The 19,196-nt window shown below is 38.6% G+C and overlaps 2 long non-coding RNA genes and 1 pseudogene across 2 annotated transcripts; 2 read left to right on the top strand and 1 right to left on the bottom strand.

The window, feature by feature from the left end:
* The first annotated feature begins 1,713 nt into the window (after positions 1-1,713).
* Positions 1,714-3,127, top strand: LOC134203490 (uncharacterized). Its single transcript, XR_009977618.1, has 3 exons — positions 1,714-1,978; positions 2,048-2,667; positions 2,747-3,127. It is a non-coding gene; the product is annotated as an uncharacterized LOC134203490 (long non-coding RNA).
* Positions 3,128-3,189: 62 nt separating this feature from the next.
* LOC134203496 (116 kDa U5 small nuclear ribonucleoprotein component-like) lies at positions 3,190-8,950 on the top strand (annotated as a pseudogene).
* An 8,211-nt stretch (positions 8,951-17,161) lies between these two features.
* Positions 17,162-18,276, bottom strand: LOC134203495 (uncharacterized). Its single transcript, XR_009977620.1, has 3 exons — positions 18,001-18,276; positions 17,418-17,946; positions 17,162-17,357 (listed from the first exon to the last, which is right to left on the bottom strand). It is a non-coding gene; the product is annotated as an uncharacterized LOC134203495 (long non-coding RNA).
* Between the last annotated feature and the right edge of the window lie 920 nt (positions 18,277-19,196).

Below are 19,196 nucleotides of genomic sequence, written 5' to 3'. Positions count from 1 at the left end.
ATCAGTTTTGAATCTCAATTCAAAGCGAAAATCTTTGACATGTCAATTGTTGATCACGCCTTCAGTGCTACTTTGATTGCGCTATAATATCAGTTCACGGCATGTGTCAAAACTGAGATACCATAGTTGATTTATGGTAAGCGTAAAAAGCTGGATAGTGATTACCTGATATCATGTAGCTTTCACTAAAAGTTCACGTAACCAGTACGTATAAATCACGTAAGGTTCACCTGATCAAACACGTAAACTACTTTCAAACTTCACGTCATTAGTACTGGAAAATCCAGTCAGATTCACCTGATAAATCACGTAACTCAACGAAGCTCAATTTTGTTCAGGTTACATGCCATTCAGGTCACTCTTACGTGAAAACTGTGGTGGATGAGAACTACACGAAAAGAAATCTTCTTAATGAATGTATTCAGCGAAACACATACATTTTTGCCATTGCGATTTCGTAATGTAACCTATATCCAATTGGAATAAAAACTATGCAACACTGCATAAGATAATCATAACATGAAACTTATACATTTCATGTCAGATGTGCATATGTATGATTAGGGTCGACAAACTACTTATATAAGTTTTAATTTATGACCGTCATTTAAAAATCGATAACAAAATTATTAGATTCATCAATCAATTTTATGCCAGGTAATAATCCCGTTGTTTTCTTTCTTTCTAGGTCACTTTCATTTTAGAATTTTTTAAGCACTTGCATTTGTAAAATGAACATATTTTCTTTATTCGAAAGTTATTCTTATTATTTTATCCCAATTTATTTAACATAAGCTGCAGGTTGAAATGAACATTATGTTTTGCCGTGCACGGGCATTATGTCGTTTTCCAGGCGTGCTAAGTACCAACGGATTAGCTCAGGATTCTCGAATTACTGGAACATGAAAAATGCAATTGAATACATGAATAAATTCTTTATCAACAATAGTTTTTATGTTACGTACCTATTTTTCTCTCTGCCAGTTTATGCTTATTGCTGGTGCACCACCATCTTTATCTATAAATTACTGAAATGTTCATATATTATCGAATTATGTACAAATATCTTTAGTCTTTATGTTACCTTAACCTTACCTTACGTGGAACGGGAAAATATTTTCTATCCTTCGAAATTTAAAACGTTCACTCACTCCGCTCAATCACTTCGATTTAAAAAAAACGGATCCAAATCCTCCAACTTGGAACGCCATGCTGTTTTTTTTCTCAATTACAAGTCTAATCGAAGTTATAAGTTTAGCTTTATACATTTTTGCCATTAGGCAAAACTTATACCAGGAACTAATTACCGGGACATCGGAGTCCCGAAGAACCGATTTAAAATTCATGCAACCCAGATGAGCTGACGAGACCAGCACCGCCAGAGGCGCTAGTGTATTTTACTCATATTAAGGTAAATTTATTTGAAAGTGTTTGCTGTGAGTTTTTGACAGATTCCTACCCCCTCAAAGCCGCGGCGAAATTTACTTCTTCTTTTTTCATTCGCAAAGTCGAAGCAAATTCTGCTCTTTCCTCCTATGGGAAATCGCATTGCTATCTGTCAGAGTTTGAGTGAAACATGGCCGCCATCTCCTCCTCTCTGTTGCTCTACTGTAAAAACCCATAAAGAACTGTCATTGTTTGTGTGAAGAATTTTGCTTCGACTTCGCGAATCGAAAATAAAATGCGCCGTGTTTTGACGTTTATTTTGTTTGTATCAAGGTTGGTCATTAGTTCGTATTTTTCCCATTTTTCCTTCTCCTCGAAGTTCTAAACATAGAAAAATTAAAATAGCGCTAGTGGAAAAACGGTTGCAGCAGCAGCAGGAAATTGTGGATTGTCTATCGGGACTGGAAGCGACAGCGGAATATTATCTATGCAGGAAGCAATAGATTATTTTCATTTATCACCACTTAATTATTGAACCCGTGCAAGCTCAGTGCAATGTTGAAGCGGCACTTCAACCGGCAGCATTCGGATTGTAAGTCCTTTATTAAAAGAGAATATTTCTCCTACGTTTTTTTTCTCCTTAAACTATTTATCTCAACAGGATTGCATATGCGGCACATCGTGGGCTTCAATTAATAATATCGACGACGATCAAAGTTTGTACGGTCAACCGGACCAACAGGATGATCTCAATCTGGATGATGACATGGAGGAAGAAGCCGCACAAGAAGAATCATTGGTTTTACACGAGGACAAACGCTACTATCTGGAGGTATACAGAGAATAAATTGAAACCATCGTGCAAGAGAATGATAAACTGGATAAACCTTTAATTGAACCGTAAACCACGTACGACGGAGTAAATCCAGTAGTTTTCGCACGACGACTATATAGCTGATATGTACTTCGACAGTAAATTGCGAAAGTTTACCAAAGCCGTCGAATAGGACGGCTAATCGCAGTTTTCTGGAATCTTTGTATAAGCTTTTTGTAAAGGTTGTTGGCGTCGTTGATACTTCTCTTGTTTACCTTGTTGACACACTGGCCGAGTTCAATATCCGTGTTGCCAAGGAGGAAAACTGTAATCGATTTGTTGAGGACTTTGGCGGATTTGTTGATATCTGCGTGGAACACATTCAATCACCACTGGACAATGCCCAGGCGAAGATCAATCATATCTATACCGGGGTCAGAGAAAGTGACATCTACCAGGATACAGTGGTCAGTGTTCGGTTCGGAACTGATGGTGCATAATTTGAAAACATAATATTGTAGCAATCTTTTTTTCACTTTCTTCCAGGTCCTCGGTCGCGTTATGATTTATGAGGAATATTGCATCCTAGTCAAGAAGTGCGAGTTTCGGGCGGAAACTATTCGTTACGGGCGTCAAATGAACGGGGATGTGTTTATTCTCAGGTCGCTGAAATTCAACATTCAGAGTATCATCACAATTGCGATAGAATCGGTCAATCCTTCTTCTTCTTATTGGCATTACATCCCTACACAGGGATAGAGCCGCCTCGCAGCTTAGTGTTCATTAAGCACTTCCACAGTTATTAACTGCGAGGTTTCTAAGCCAGGTTACCATTTTTGCATTCGTATATCATGAGGCTAGCACGATAATACTTTTATGCCCAGGGAAGTCGAGACAATTTCCAATCCGAAAATTGCCTAGACCGGCACCGAAACTCGAACCCAGACACCCTCAGCATGGTCTTGCTTTGTAGCCGCGCGTCTTATCACATGGCTAAGGAGGGCCCCAATCCTACGGTCAATCCTACGTATCTGCAAAAAATATTAGACGGGTTACAAAAGTAAACAAATCGTACCCTCTATTACCCACAAAAGGAGGAGTCCGGCGAGCACAAGATTCTTGGAATTGGCGAACTGTATCTAGATTGTGTCATGCATGATCTGCAAAATATGTATTCTGAGATGGACAACGAAGTAGCAAATCCAATGGTGGAAATGGATTGCAAAGCCGTTGAATAAGGGACTGGATGAGGACATCGAAAACGAAACGGTCTCCATTGGTTGGAACAAAAACTAGGAAAAAATAGAAGAATTTTCAAGATGAATTACGATTTGGATTCGCTTGCTGCTCGGTAATTTTGGGCCAGACATCACAGGTCCCAATATTCTTCCATTCGACACACCATTCGAAGTGGACAAAGTTCTACTGGGATCAGTAAAGGATTCAATCATTCAATGTTTTCTATAGGAGAACCCTAGAAGGTCCACTCTGCGAAAAATTAAATAGAAATGTCAAATTCTAAATTTTTAATGCCGTAATTGCGCAGAAGCCTTTGCATTAAGGAGGTCAGATTCTTCCAACAGCCCGGCGTGTATCCTATATGTAGCCGTGTAGCCACCTGTCGATTGTATTTGCTCCGTCCTGGCCAGAGGACGGGTCACGTAAGTCAGTACGCGCCTGTACCCAGTTCCCCGTTGTACACCATCAAGGCATTAATTCCAGCGATCGATTCGTTTGGATTCTAAATATGACCTCCGGACCTCGGTGTTTCATCATTGGCAAATTGTCCCGGCTGACCCGCTGAACAAAACTATCGTCAATCGCCAGAATTTCAGCCTGCCTTGCCTTTGGCGCGTGAAGTCATAACAAAAACCCGCCGAAGAAATGGTCTTTCTGAGGACGTTTTGATTAACAAATTCTTCGACGATCCTATGTTGCTGAAGCTGGCCCGCAGGGACGTCCTATCTCAGAAAGATAGGAATCTCGGATAGGAAACTCCACAACAATTTAGAAATAGAGGCAAACTGAGAAAAAGGAATACCTGAATAGTAACCATTGAATATAAATAATATCCGTAAGCTCGCCCGCCGGAACGTGGCGGTAGCAGCCAACTCCGTCTCACCAAATCGTAATTCATCTAATCGGATCAGAACCACAACTCTTATATCCTAATTCACAACACGTGACACTAACGGAAGTCGCTCCATGGTCAGAAATGTCCGGACGAGGATCGTGGGAAGGCACATCCGCTGGCTCCGTCGAAGGCCCAGTGACCTATATACGTGACTTCCCTGCAACGATGAGTCAATGTAAGTAGTACACTTTTTCTTACAGTTTGTTTTCTATTAAGGCAATTAAGGTTTAATTGAACAGGGAAACAAACGACTTCTTGTAAGGCAAACCATCGACGCCGTCGTTCTATGAGTTCCAGAGGGAAAATGAACAACGGTCTCGTAGCCCCCTGGGGGAATACGAGAGTGGACCAATGCAACTAGCGACGGAAAAGGAGTATATCCTGGACTAGAAGCTAGAGCAACTAGGACTAGAGCAACACAACCGTTTGAGTTAAGACCGGGCAAGTTTATTATTATTCATATGTTTTACATAATTTTCATTCAAAATTTAAAATTAACATACAACACTTTCTGGGAATCTTTCGGGATATTTTCTGGAATACTTTTGAAATTCTTTGTAGATATCAGTATAAGATAGGAATCCACAAGAAATACCAAAAGAAATACCATCACGAGGCGGTTTGAGAAGTATCGTTAAAATAAATCAGAAGTAAATAATATACTCCTTCCGGATTTGCTTTGGGAATTCCTCGGGGAATTCTTCTAAAATTCTTCCGAGAACTGCTTCGGGCATGCCTCCAGAAATTTGTTCTGGAATTACTCAAAGAGATTCTCTCGGGAATGCTTAATACACCTAAAATAATCTTCGAGTGCGAATTACTGGAGTGCGCTCATTAAGTCCTCCGGAAATTCCTTCGGGCAGCCTTCCAAGAAATACTTTGGGAAGCCCGCCTGGAATTGCTCTTGAAGTTTTTTTGGGAATTCCTCCGGAATTTTTTTCAGAAACCGTCTGGGAACTTCTCCGAGAAGTCGGGAATTCCTGTGAGAATTATTCCAACATAAATTCGAAAATTCCTCCGGGAATTCTCCTGGAAACTCCTCGAGGAATTCCTCCTGAAATTTCTTCTTCTTCTTATTGGCATTGCATCCCCACATTGGGACAGAGCCGCCTCGTAGTTTAGTGTTCATTAAGCACTTCCACAGTTATTAACTGCAAGGTTTCTAAGCCAGGTTACCATTTTTGCATTCGTATATCATGAGGCTAGCACGATGATACTTTTATGCCCAGAGAAGTCAAGAAAATTTCCAAACCGAAAATTGCCTAGACCGGCACCGGGAATCGGGAATGAAATTTCTTCATGAACTTTAATTTCCGGAGGAACTCCTAGACGAATTTCAGAGGAACTCCTCGAGGAAATCCCGGAGAAACTCCTAGAGGTGTTCTTAGTTGGAATTCCCGAAGAAATTCCTTTAGAAATTTCCGGAAAACTCTAGCAGGATTTTTTGGAGGAATTCCTAGAGGAATCCACAGAGGAATTCCTGAAGGAATCTCCAGAGGAATTCCTGAAGGAATCCTCAGAGGAATTCCTGAAGAAATCCCCAGAGGAATTCCTGAAGAAATCCCCAGAGGAATTCCTGGATGAATTCCCATATAGGAACGCCTGGAGTAATTCCCAGAGGAATTCTTGGAGGAATTCTCGGAATAATTCCTGGAGAAATTCCAGGAGGATTTACCGGAGAAACATCGGAGAGATTCCCGAAGAAATTCAAGGAGGAATCCCCAGAGGCATTCCCGGAGAAATGCCTAGAGGAATTACCTAAGAAATTTCTGGAGGAATTACCAGAGAAATTCCTGGAGGAAATATCGAAGGAATTTCTGGAGTAGTTCCTGTAGGAGTTCTGGATGAATTTCTGGAAGAATTCCCATAGAAATTGCCAAAGAAATTTTTGAAGAGGAATTACCACAGAGGAATTACCGGAGAAATTCCTGGAGGAATTACGGAGGATTCCCCGAGGAATCACCGGAGGAATTCTTGGAGGAATCACCGGAGGGATTCCTGGAGGAATTATTGGAGGAATTCCTGGAGGAATTACCGGAGGAATTACCGAAGGAATCCACAGAGGAATTAATGGAGGAATCACCGGAGGGATTCCTGGAAGAATTAGCGGAGGAACCGAAGGAATTCCTGGAGGAATTACCGAAGGAATTCCTGGAGGAATTACCGAAGGAACTCCTGGAGGAATTACCGAAGGAATTCCTGAAGGTAATTCTGGAGAAGTTCCTGTAGGAATTTCTGGAGGAGTTCCTGTAGTAGTTCCCGGAGGAATTCCTGGAAGAATTCCCATAGAAATTCCTATAGCATTTCCAGGTGGAATTTTTGAAGGAATTCTTGAGGAATTTCTGAAGGGATTCCTGCTGAAATTACTGGAGAAATCCATGGAGTTCCTGGTGGAATCTCCAGAGGAACTCCTGGAGGAATTTCTGGAGGGATTCCAGGAGGAATTTCAAGAAGAATTACTGGAGAAATTTCTGTAGGAGTTCCTGGAGGAATTTCTGGAGGAGTTCTCATAGGAATTCCTGGAAGAATTCCCACAGGAATTGCTAGAGAAATTTCCCGGGGGAATTTCTGAAGGGTTTCCTGCTTAAATTACTGGAGAAATCCATGGAATTTCAGGAGGAATTAACGGAGGATTTCCTGGAGACATTTTCAGAGGAATTCCGATTTTTTACCGAATTCCGATCCGAATTTTCCAATGGAATTTTGAGGGAGTTCCGAGAGGAGCTCCTGGCGGAATTCCAGGAGGAATTCCCGGAAGAATTCCTGGAAGAACTCCGGGAGCAATTTCTAAAAGAATTCCCGGGTGAACTCCTGGAGGAATTTAGAAAGAAATTCCTGGAGGAATTTACAAAGGAATTCCCAGAGAAATTCTTGGTGGAATTCCCGGATAAATTCCCCTAAGAATTCTCGGAGAAATTCCCGGAGAAACTCCTGGATGAATTTTCTGAAGAATTCTAGGGGGAATTTTTGGTGGAATTCCCGGAGGGTTTTTTTTAGGAATTCTCGAAGACATTCTTTGAGGAATTCTTGAATTATTAGAGGAATTCCCGTAGGAATTCGCGGAGTAATTCCTAGAGGAAGGATTTCCTGCTGCAATTCCCGAAAGAATTCTCGAAGTAATTGCCGAAGGAATTCTCATACAAATTCGCGAAGGAATTCCTCGAGAAATTGTCGAATTTCCGAAGGAATTTTCCTGGAGGAATACCCGATGAAATTCTCAGACAAATATCCAAAGATTTTTCGGTGGAATTCCTAAAGTATTTCCCGGAAAATTTCTCGAAGGGATTCCCCAAGTAATTGCTGAAGGAAAAATAAGCCAGGAGAATCTCGGAAAAAATTCTGGTGAAATTCCCCCAAAAAAAAAATTGATGGAAGATATTTGTGGTAGAATATGCAGTCTTCGTGAAATCATCAAAAGAACTCTGAGATGAATTTCGTGAAGCAATTTTCGGATAAAATCTTGATGAAAATCACGGAGATATTCCTAGAGCAATAGCCAGACATTCCTAGAAGAAATTCCCAAAATCTCCTGAACAATGTCTTTATTTGATTAGTAAAATAATCCCTAGAAATTTTGAAATATATCCTTAGATTTTCTGAAGGATTCCGCAGATCCACAGCAGGTATATCTATAGATTTCCCCATAACAAGTGAAAATCTCCAGAATGCTCAATATTTATATTTCTTATCAAATTTTAATTTTCCCAGCAACCGTGGAAAAATAATTCTCTACTGGTCCATGGATGTGCTGCGTCATCTTCTTCTCGTCTCGGTCTTGATCGAAAACCTTGGATTTCCTCCTGAATCAGCAGTAAACCTGCGTCAAACTGCGGAAATTGTTTCCGAGTACATAGCAGCCGACTGCTGAACTGGTTTGTATCATTCATACAAGCTTTGTCCTTTTCAAATTTCAATTTTGTTTTTTTTTACAGCACCTTCGTCATGGAATGTGTTGGGCACTTTTAAGTTTTCCGTTTGCTGTTCCCCAGGAGATCCATACGTCGAGCACCTGTGCCAATCTTTACTGCGGCAAATGCCTCCGGGTACATAGCAGCCGACTGCTAAGCTAGTTAGTATACTTTATAACCTTCGTCCTTCGCAATTTTCAATATAGTTTACTCTCTTTACAGTCTTCATCGCGGATTCTTTGAAAAATGTTCTATTCCTGCTATTTTGGGAAGTATCAAGTTTTCCCCTTGCTGTTTCCGGTAGATCCATACAACGTGCACCGACAAGCACTACCACCACTCGGATAACTTCGCCATTATTTATAAAAATCTTTAATTTAAGTATTGAAATGGAATAAAAATAAACATCGATGGAAAAATTAAACTGTAAACAACAACTCTATGAGGGCAGGCTGGGTACTACCCAAATGGTTCTCTACCCTACTTTGGACTCCGCAAGACACTCCGATCGAATAGAGTTCGCCGCCGTACCAAACTGACAATCTACAAAACGCTCATTAGACCTAGTCCTCTACTGACACGAGACCTGGACGATGCTCGTGGAGGACCAATGTGCAGTTGGAGTTTTCGAAAGGAAAGTGCTGCGTACCATCTATGGTGGGGTGCAGATGGCGGACGGTACGTGGAGGAGGCGAATGAACCACGAGTTGCATCAGCTGCTGGGAGAACCATCCATCGTTCACACCGCGAAAATCGGACGACTGCGGTGGGCCGGGCACGTAGCCAGAATGTCGGACAGTAACCCGGTGAAAATGGTTCTCGACAACGATCCGACGGGCACAAGAAGGCGAGGTGCGCAGCGGGCAAGGTGGACCGATCAGGTGGAAGATGACTTGCGGACCCTTCGTAGACTGCGTAGTTTGCGACATGTAGCCATGGACCGAGCCGAATGGAGAAGATTCTCTTTGTACTTCCAGTTGAAAACCGAAGTGAGCTCTCGCGACAATCGAGTTTTCTCCCGTTTCCTTTTGCCGCAACTACGTGGCGACTAGTGCGCATCATGGCGCACGGCGGTGGCATAGATACGCACTACTCGCGATGCAGTTGCGACATCATGAAATAAGGAAAAACTCAATCCTCGCGAGAGCTCACTTTGGTTTTCAACTGGAAGCACAATATATACCGCACAGGCCACTTAGGCCTTAGTCTGAATAAATCTTCTATATAATAAAAATGAAATGGTCTATCCGCATAACTCGAAAACGGCTGGATGGATTTTCTTCATCCCTTGAGCAAATATGTTCGTAATCGTTTCCGACGGGTTTATATGATGTTTTCTCATGCAAAAATCACGAATAAGGTTGACCAAACTGTTAAAAACTAAAATTAAGAACCGTATGGAAATTTCGCATGGGTAGTTCACAACGCGGATTTTCGCCTACTATGCAGGACAACGTCTGCCGGGTCGACTAGTATAATATAAAAATATAATGAATAGTGGATTGGTAAAGGTATTGTTTTATTGCTTGGTTAGTTGATTGATAGTTTGCATAAATGGTGGATTGATTGCTTTATTGGTTGTTTGATTGGTTGGTCGGCTGGCTAGTTGATTGGTTGTTTTTTTTTTTGCTTGAATGGTTGATTAGTTGGTTGGTTGATTGATTGATTAGTTAATTTGTTAGTTGGTTAAATGGTTAATTGCTTGATTGGTTGGTTAGTTGATTGGTAGCTTACTTGAATGGTTGGTTGGCTGATTGGTTAGTTGCTTGATTGGACGATTGGTTATTGGTTGCTTGATTGATTGGAAGTGGGTTAGAATGATTGTTTAGTTAGTTACTTGATTCGTTTGTTGTTTGCTTAATGGCTGGTTGATTAGTTGCTTGATTGGATAATTGGTATCTTGATTTGTTAGTTAGTTCTTGAATGGTTGGTTGCTTGATTGGTTAGTTGCTTGATAGGTGTAGTATACTTGTAAGTAGCAATAAACTAAGGAGGCTTGGAAATGATTGGCTTACAAGAATGTCACTTGAAATCAGTACATACCTCAGAACGGAAGCAAGTGTTTACCCGTCCTCCCTACAAATTGGCGACGAGGATGAAGAACGTCGAAACATTTAGGAAATTCAGAAAAGTTAGCGAAGAGATATCTTGTAATCTTGTAATCTTGTAATATCAACGCCTCTGACCATAGCCTATCTGCGTTGTATTTAAATACCGCTGAGCGATACGTCTACTGGGCAACACGTCCGGTGTGCACTGCACTAAGATCTCCTTAGATGCAACCGGACCGAGATCTTACTTAAGGCTCCCAAGGGTCCGTTTCGTTGTGATATGTTGCCATAAAATAGAAATATATGCACTTGCTTTTCTAATCTACGGGAATATTTAAGTTTACTAATGATATTGATTAGTGACAAGTAAATTCATTCGTCGATCAGATTAGAACGAGCTCAGTGCAATTAAAATATAAACGCAATACTTATCTGCAATTCACAGAAGATGTTGGGATTGTCCTTGAAGTAATCACGTTGTGAACACAGACTTCCTGTATTGACGGTGGTTGTTATGAATATGAATACCACTGCTGATACCGGAACAATAAGATTTTCTTCATCACTGGTCGTCTGGAAAGAGGTAGATAAAGAATTGGGCCGCTTTCACTCGCCGGCCCGCAAAACATTAGTAAGTAATTAATCTTACTACTAAGACAAAAATACAGTTCTAATAATTCTGTCTTATTAATGGATATCACACATGCCCATCTGATACTCAACTTAACCAAAAACATATCCTCAATACTTAATAAAATGATAACTGTATATAGTTTCTATTATTGTCCATATATACCTACTATTTAATCTAGGATTCCAAATCGGATAAATTAATTCAGTTGCTAAATAGAAGCTTATCCTCAACGCTTTGGCTGTCAATAGTCTCCACAATATGCACCTTAAAGGTTATAACTTTGTTCAATCCTACATCTGTTTATATTAAAACTCAATCCTAACTGCCCCGAAACCGCTTTCAACACATAACTGCCCCGAGCACAGCCACTACATGCGACCCACAGGACCCCAATCGAGGACGACCTACACTATACCGTTGTGAGCTTACACCCTCTCCTGGGCTGTGCGACGCTGAAAACATGCTCCTAACGTTTGATGCCTAAAAATAAAAATAATTAAACTAATTACACTAAATCTTACACTTTTGATCGAACCCGGCTGACATTCGCGTTAAACAATGTGTTCCATGAGTGCTGATCACTCATGATAACGCCCCGAATCGGCGAATAAAATTCAGTTTAACGCAGAGGTTAAACCCTCTCTTGCGCTAAGTAATGCTGAAAACTTCTAGGAATTTGATTCGTAGATACAAATTATACTGAAATTGGTGCGTGGCAAAATAAGTTATACTATTAGCTAATTTAGTTAAACCCTGACTACCCCACATTATACTGGCCCGTTTGGAGTCATCCAGTGGCACTTGGTCTTAGCATTCGTTTTCTTTTTAAATTCTAACAGTTCACCACGCTTACCCCCATATTAGTAATATGTAGAACGAATGCTTGACTATTACTATACTAAGTATAGTAAAAGACCGGAAGTAATAATTGGGCCAGCCACCACCAGAAAAGTTAGCGAAGAGATATCGGCGGTAAATTCGGAACAAAAGAACAAGCCAGTCTACATCGCAAATTCCTACGGTAAATATTTTTTTTTAATGAATATATAATGAATAATTACCATATGCATAGTGATCCTTGGGTAGAGACGTCAACGTCATATACTTACGCAATTCTTCCATAAAAACCTGTCTTTTTCGGGTTGATTTATAAAATTTCAAGATCTGTGTCAATGGGCTTAACAAAAATGGCATCGACAACGGCCCGGGAATGTTTGTCACCGAAAAAGCGAACATCGTACTTGTGTTCACTACCCGGATGACCTTCGCCGTCCAGTATTGGTATCTTTTATGCTTGGCGAACACCAGCTCATGGCGGGTATTGCACGGTCTTGCAAACCAGTCTGGCACCGCTTTTTCATTATCGGTATCGGAAACAATCCGAACACTGACGGATCTCAATCAAATCATGAACGCTATCCGTAACAAAGTACATCACTGCGTTGTACTCAAGGGAAGTAGATCCATGAATGATCCGGATGTTGTGAGCTATGTCCAGAATATCTGCACTATACTCCTCCAATCTCTCGTGCGTGGAGTCTTCGAGCTTATGCTGAATTGTATCCATCGATATGGGACAACGTAGCAATAGTTTTTTGCACAAATTCTTCGAATACAAACTTCAGCAAATAATTTCAGCTCCTGCTTGCTCAAAATGGTATAAACAACAAAAACATCGATGCTGTCAGTAATGCACGGTGAGCAGGGCTGTCAGATGATTTTATAGTAAATCTGTATTGGCGACAATAAAAATCTGTATTGTCTGTATTTGTAAGAGAAACCGTATTTTCATAAATTATGCAAAAAACGAGTCTAAAAATTATAATATTATGTGATATTTTGCCTTTCTGATCGTATACTAAGTAATGTGATTTTCAATGAAATTTCAAAACAGCAAGGGAAACAAATTAGAAACCCCAGATGCCTCTTAGAATGATTAGAATACTGTTGAAATATTAGATCATGTAAATTTTCCTCAGTAGTTTAAGATTCAACTTTAACACCTCACAATTTCTGAAAATAAATTATTCATTCCACTCCTCAATTGTTATCGGACTTCGGCAAATATTTGTCGAGTTCCAACTAGAGATTGGACCTAGGTTTTGGTTATGACAGATGACATTAATCGGAACCCGAATAGAAAATACAATAGAATTACATTAAAATATCATAAAATTACAATACATTTTATTGATGAACATTCAATTCTATTGTTCTTCTATTGTACCAATTAAATTGCCTTATTGTTGTTCCAATAAACTTACAATAAAATCTATTGACAGAAAAATATTGACAATAGAATAACAATAAATTCTATTGTAATGGCAAAAAATTTTTCGAGAGAAAAAACGATTTTTTATTGTTACGGTAACTAACAACCCCTATTTTTATTTTAAATGCCATTTACAATAGGATTTATGGTGGGAAACAATATTCTTTATTGTTATTATATTGTGAGCAACAATAGAGATTATTGTAATTACAATAAAATTTATCGTATTGTTACAATAATTTCTATTGAAATTCTATTGGACTTTTTTATTCGGGAAGCTTCTTAATAACGTCACTACCTTAATTAGGAAACGATGATATTTTTATAAAAACTGGATAACGATTACGCATATCTTCGACAGAATTTTATTATTTAAATATATAACGACCGCTTTTTTATTTATTTTAAATTCAAATTACTGCATTCGAAGTCGGAACATTTTGCTGGGTTTTGGACTGCATACTAGTTCGTAAAAAATCACATGACCATTTCAAGTGAAAAATCAATTGAAAAATAAATGAAGTTCTGCGATCTGCGACATTTTAAAATAAATTTATCAAAATGTGATTTTTTTAATTTTTTTTTAAACTTTTACAGATCAGTTTGGTAATCCAAAATTTACCAGCACCGGAGAGCTGGTTGAGTCTGTAGATATGCCTGAAATATGTTCGAAATGTTTAAATTTGCTTTTACCAATTGCAGCATATCATGCTGGCAAACTTATTTTCCATTACGATTGAAACGTTGCAATTTGTGATATAATTATATATTATGACTCAGAACATTGATCATTTTTAAATTGTTTTCTAAATATTTCCCCCGTAAGTGAAATCATAGCTTTTTCATATTTTTAAAACGAGTACTGCTACATGTAGAACGTATAAGGCTTTTGTTCTTGATTATTTGATAATTTTAATATTGTTTTAAAAATATTTTTTGTCAAGTTTTTTGATTGTTCAATTTGGGGTAACTTTGATCAATATAAATCTGTATAAATCTGTATTGTATTTGAAAAATCTGTATAAAATCTGTAATCTGTATCAAGTCTGTATTGCTGTTTAAAAATCTGTATAATACAGATAAATCTGTATTTATGGCAGCCCTGACGGTGAGAGAAACATGCGTGATAACTGACAGCGTATTTAGTGTCTTTTCAGTTGTATACCTAGGACTCCTACACACCGATTGAGAATTAAGTGCAACACGAGAAAATTGCGAGTGTCGGATCCCGGTATTAGTCCCTGCTTATACCAGGGGGGGAGTAAGCCTGTCATCCACGAACAAATCAAGCCTACCTAAGATGTATTATCCGGGCCTCGCCGCTTGGGAAAGGCGGGCCGCCCTGGGCCACCCCGCTTGGCAAGTGTAACATTTTTCGAACTGGAATCTTGTAGGATATTGGTTAACCTACACTACTGCTGACTAACGAAAAAAATGTGGGATTGTTTATTTACATTTGCTCCATACTACATGCAGAGGAGGCGCGATGCACCGCATATTACCCCCCTGGCTTATACTATCCATAGAGATGAGTGACGTTTAGCGCGCGCACACTAATGTGCAATTCGTCATGTGTAAAAACATGTTTGTTTTCCTTCTGCTCATAACCTCAAAAATGATCGGGTCATCACAATGATATCAAAAGAGTCAAAAAATGTATGGAAATATACTCATTTTTACCCAATCTTTGCTGAGTTGCACCATCTAGGAGTGTTTGTTTTCCTTTTATCGCCACTCACACATTCGGACGTGAGAATCTCAATCTCACCAAGGGGATATACACTGTGCCCCCAAAGTACTCTTTAATGGGTAAAAAAGTACCCATTATGAACTTAAATAGTTCAACTCATTAAAAGAGTAAACAGCGTTTACTCATTAATGAGTAAAAGGCATTTACGTCAGTTTCCAGTGTAATTTTTACCCATTATTAGATTTTGACGTTTGGGCAAAATGGGTATATTTTACTCTTTAATTTTCTTCAAATTTCTTAGTAAAAAATTAGTTGATATTTATCGAATAAAAAGGATTTGTGGACTTCATTACAAATAAATCTTTATTTTTCCCCATGATGAAAGTATGATTGACATTATTAAGATATAATAGTACTGGTAGGTATTAAAATTTTGTACGAGCGCGGTAATTCCATCTCTTCAACAGTCGTAGCAGTCAGAGCACCACCAGTAGCTACCTCCGGAATCAAAGCAAATCGTTCTCTGCTCCTTTATCTCCGGAACACCACCAGCGCTGCCGTAAAAATCAATCCAGGAAACGATAATCTTCCTTTTTGCCGAAAGCTGTCATCTTGGTCTCCGGAGTGCCTGTAACTGCATCAATGCGTGGTCATCCGCTTCGCCAGCTAACAGTTGTCCCAGGTCAAGAATCAATGTTGGAATCAAATGCTCTCCTTATTGCCGACAACCGGCTTCGGCTACAGATTCGGAAACATTCTATTATTTGTTTCCATAATATGCCTCCTAGCAAGAATGGTGTCGTAATCACAGAATAAATGCCAGAATTGGAGCTTCCCTTGTTTTTCCCCGGCTGCTGATCTCTACAATTCACGTCGAAAAGATTCGCATACGTTCGAGCGGTAGCTAAATTAAGTAAAACCGAGGAATGGATTTATGTATAACCGTTCAAAAAGAAAAATGTAAATGCATGTATTACCACTCCAAATCCACGGTGAACTATAGGCTGAATTCCGGAATCTTAGCACCAGTGGCTACAGCTGTTAAGATCTACTTACGTAGCGCCCGGCCTGCGGGTCATAAGTCGATATTTACATTCTTATTGACGGAGTCCTCTAATTGTGATACTGATCTGGGAATAGAATAAAGCGTTACTGTTGAATAGATTCGCTATTATTATAATCACTTTAATTTTTACGTTTTATTTCCATCGACTGTAAACAAGACTTTCGAATTGTTAGATATCGCATGTTCCATCCACACAACAAGTTTTTCACTCTTTAATGAGTAAACGTTTAATTCAATAAAATGGATTAAAAATACGCATTATTGAAAAAAATAAAATACCCATTATTTTGACAGCTTCATATATCGTCAAAAAATGAGGTTTTTTTACTCTTTAATGAGTATTGTCAGGTTTACAGTGCACTGTGCCACCAAAGTACTCTTTAATGGGTAAAAAAGTACCCATTATGAAGTTAAATAGTTCAACTCATTAAAAGAGTAAACGTCGTTTACTCATTAATGAGTAAACCGTTTGTACGTCAAATTAACGAGTGATTTTTACCCACTATTGCACAACAGTTTTTCCGGACAATGTGTATAATTTACAATGTGTATAATTGCCAAATATAATATGTGAACACGCTAAATACATTATATGCAAATCTGTTATGAAGATTATATCCAGTGGAATGAAATGTATGTTGTGACACATAATGAAAGATATAATTCAAATAAAATAAATAAAATAATTACTTTTTTTTACGTGTAGAAATACTACAATAAGAGATCGGCGAAGACGCCATCTTGTTTCCAATCGAACCGTCAAAAGTGGTTCCAATTCGACTTGTTTACTTTTTGCATCCATAAGAAGCAAGCAAAAAGTTCAAGTGATGCCAGTATTATTTTCACTATTTCATGCATTTTCATACGTTGCCATTTCGACAGTTTTTCACTCCGCCGGTCTCTGGTTATAGGGTGGCTAATGAGAACCACATAGACGAATCCAAGTAAAAATAAGAACACTCTGGGAAAAATTTATACTAAATAGATTTAAAGTCATTCTAATTGGCTATTTGCCTGGTTGACCCCAGTTTCGTTTATGTGCTGATTATACTCGCTTAGTGTAACTTTAGTTTATATGAGAATAGTATAAAGCACCGATATCGAAAATAGTATTGGTTAAATTAATTTAATTTGGTTTAGAATTATTGTTTACAAAAACAAAACAACAGAAAAACACTTGTCAAAAATTTTTATTTGTCTTGAATAAGGAAATAGCTGCAACTTAAAATATCTTAGCGACAGTTCTTTTAGCGTAATCTAGGAAAACAAATTGAGGCAAATATTTATCAGGTAACGCCGTCTAGGAATTCAGCTGAGTTGGGTTCCCGAGAGTGCTGTAGTTTTCCGCTCGAAGTTAGTCATAATCAATTACTCCTTTAACTAGGCACAGCGTTGCGATTTACTGCAATGAAAAAAAATGATAGATGAAATATAATACTGATAGTTTTTTGAATGGACTCACCTGATCTCAGCACTAACTAGTTGATATTAAGTCTTATGCACCGGAGGTTTCTCTATTCCTTGAGTTCGGCACCCCCAGACTTTGTTTCGCAGGGATCCATCGTTAAAAATTACCGTCCGAGACAGTCTGAGAGTAGTAGGTCTCCTACTTCGCCACATTCATATCATTTGCTAGGAAGGAATGTCCAAACAGGAGATTTAACGCATGACAGTCGTAGTTCACGCACTACCCGTCTGTTGCTGCCTGGCCGTACATAATTCTTTTCCCGGCTCGACACCGATTTGGTGACCGTTCCGTGCACCGCAGGCGTTCAATGTTGGTACTGGGATTCTTGCGATCCAATTCGCATTTGAGGATTTCGTGGATCATCACTTGCTTTCACAAATACAATACATGGTTGCTTTGTTTTTGAAAAATCGGTAAATGTTCCTTCAAAGCCGCAGATAATATCGCCCTTTGCACACGGGACCTCAACCTCAGCCACCGGAAGCGTATCGTAATCAAGATCGTAATGTAACAATAATCGATACTAAAATAAAAACTTAATAAATAAGTGATGTGTTATCGGAATATTAAAACTTACCAGTCGTATACTCTTCGATGATTCTGAAACACCTTTGATTATCGCCTGTGTCGATGTCGTCGATTTCATGCATGGTAATTGTCTATGCGTTGGAACAAATTCAGGAACAGAATCAATTTATAATACACAGATGGCAAACAATGTGACCGGTGATCAGAGCAGCGAAAACACTAATGGAATATTTACACAAAATTCATTGATAGATTAAATTGTAATTTTGTATAGATTAATTTTTAAACTACGCTATGTATAACATTCGAAAATTTAAAAATAGATTTGTTTTTATACTGTCATGGGTTTATTATATTTCTGAGTGAAGAAGACACACGACGGTGTTAACTTTGACAGATCCTACAGCGCAGCATAGGGAGATCATTTTAAAATGCTTATAATAAATTCTAGACAAAATGTAATTAAAATCTGATTGATGTACGGTACGGAAAAAGTTCTGAATTACATATCTGGAAGCTTATCTCAATTTTTTTAATATTTTCCAAAACTGTATCTATCATACAGTTCGGAACTTTTTCCGTTCTCATTTGTATTTATTATAAGCATTTTAAAATGATCTCCCTATGCTGTGCTGTAGGATCTGTCAAAGTTAACACCGTCGTGTGTCTTCTTCTTATTTTTACTTGGATTCGTCTATATGTTTTCAGGTAAACACGACGTGAAGATTTTTCAGAGTGTATCATAGCTGGTGCAACCAGTCAAACGAGTCAAACGTAACAACAGAGATGCCAGATTTGAAGACATGTCTTCAATTTGAAGACATTTTGAATCTCTGTGAAGACATTTATTTCGTGAAGACATTTTGAAGACTTTTCCAAATATTTGAAGACTTATCTACTTATTAGAAGATACTTGAAGACAATAAATAAGCCAGCGAGAGAAAATATAATTTTATTTCTTAGTTATAAATTCTGCGACTTCTATATATGGTCGGGGTTGAGTCAAATCACACCAAGCTCCAATGAAATATTTCCTATTTTTTATGTGAATTATGCAAAAAAAAATACAAAAGTTAAAATAGTCTTTGTCTGGGGCTTAGAATCTCAAACATTAAAATACATTCACTCTAGCTGGCTGATAAATGCAACGCATCTTAGACTTCATACGTACGAACTTAACTTGGAGTTAGGCGCTGGTTAAAAAATTCCCGACGGCGTGTATGTAAAAAGGTATTTCGATCATTA

This window comes from Armigeres subalbatus, unplaced genomic scaffold (genome assembly GCF_024139115.2).
Source record: "Armigeres subalbatus isolate Guangzhou_Male unplaced genomic scaffold, GZ_Asu_2 Contig189, whole genome shotgun sequence".
NCBI classification, from domain to species: Eukaryota; Metazoa; Arthropoda; class Insecta; order Diptera; family Culicidae; genus Armigeres; species Armigeres subalbatus.
This window is presented reverse-complemented; position numbering and strand designations above follow the sequence as displayed.